This window comes from Glycine max, chromosome 3 (genome assembly GCF_000004515.6).
Source record: "Glycine max cultivar Williams 82 chromosome 3, Glycine_max_v4.0, whole genome shotgun sequence".
NCBI lineage: Eukaryota > Viridiplantae > Streptophyta > Magnoliopsida > Fabales > Fabaceae > Glycine > Glycine max.
The window spans coordinates 4,286,629-4,288,531 of NC_016090.4; positions in this window are offsets into that span (position 1 = coordinate 4,286,629).

Sequence of the window (1,903 nt, forward strand, 5' to 3'; positions counted from 1 at the left end):
AACACCGGTTTTAAAAAAAACCCGATGTTAACAAAATGATGTTAAGGTTAACATCGGTTTTCTGGAGAAAACCGATGTTAACATAACAAACGTTAACATCGGTTTTCTAAAAACCCGGTGTTAATAAACATATGTTAACATCGGTTATTTAAAAATCGATGTTACTAATAAATGTTAACATCGGTTCTCCAATAACCGATGTTAATGAACTTCGTTAACATCGGTTTTTCACAAAACTGATGTTAACGTATACACGGTATTTACAATTATGCCACCGCGCATATGTTAACATCGGTTTTTTTAACAACCGATGTTAACACACCGATGTTGAATCCGCTTTTTGTAGTAGTGTTGAGATGCTTACTTCCACTCTCGGTGGTGACCAACGGTGCTAGATAGAGGGGGCAGTGAACTTTAAAGAAGCGGGAAACTTGTTTACTTAAAAACAATGTTAGCCGAAATATTGTGTGATAATAAATTTTATGTTAAATAATAAAATAATTTCAAAATCTTGTTTTGTATCTTTTCCTAGTGTAAAAACCAAACATTACATAGTACAAAGGGTAATATAGTAAAATTTACATTATTTTATCCAACACATAAACAAATCAAATAAGATACAACACAAAGTTATTTATACTGTACATTGACCACTAAATAATACACAGTACAAAAAGTTATCATGTAACTCAACTACTTATTCAATATTATTTTGTCTATCCTATCTTAGCAAATTAAACGCACCCTTAAATTTCTTGTTTCTAATCACCAAACCAACCTTATATGCTTTTGTAGAATGTGCAAATCTCAAAAAACAAGGGGTCAAAACTAGAAAGCAAATATTATTTTGGGACAGCAATGTGCGAACATTTTTTTTGTTGGTCCGTGAATGTACTATTTGATACTAGTGAATATATATATATATATATATATATATATATATATATATATATATAAAATAAATGGTATGATATGAAAAAAAATATTTCAAAAAAAAACCTAGTGATTTAATGTTTAAAACGTTGGAATATTAAAAAATTATTGTATCCAGATGCTTTCCTGCATTATGCCTGTCCATCTTCTCTCCCGCACTGTTGTAGACCCTTGGATCAATCCTGCGGTTAAGAAAAACTTGTCTCTTTTATGTTCATCCCAAAAACAAATGGTATATAATAATAAAATGAGAGTTCCCTTATGTTAGGGATATGCAATGTTTTTTATTTTACATAATGTTAAAAATGAAATGAATCTATTTCATCAAAGAAAATGTTAGAAAAATAAAATATATTAAATTAAAATATATGTTAATTTGGATATAAAATTTAAAACCAATTCAATTGAATATGAACGAAATTAATTAGACCCAATCCCTTAAGTTAGTTAATATCATTCGTTAAATGTAAAAAATATTAAAAAATGAATAATAATCACTAAAGTATATTTTTAATTTGGATATAAAATTAATAATTAATTAAATTAAAAGTAATAATAAAGAAAAGTTTTTCTTAATCGTATGATTGATCCAAGAGTCTACAATAGCGCTGGAGGGAGGATAGAGAGGCATAACAAAGGAGAGGGATCTAGATCTAAAACTAGTGGGTGGTGGAAAAATCCAATCAGAATAGGATTATATATTATTGAACCCGAGTTCATAAGATCTCGTTATATTTATATACGTAAGAATAATTTATTTAATGTCTAATTCCTATGATGTATAATTTTTTTTTAAATTGATTTTCTTAAATTAATTGTTACTACCCAATTGGAAAACACCCATAACCTTAAAAAAAATATAAAAACGAAACATAAGTGGGTTGATGAAGGTAATATGTGTCATATAACAAATAAAAGCCAATGGCCACTATCAGTTCATTATGCTCTTCATAGTTGAAAGGGGCTCTTT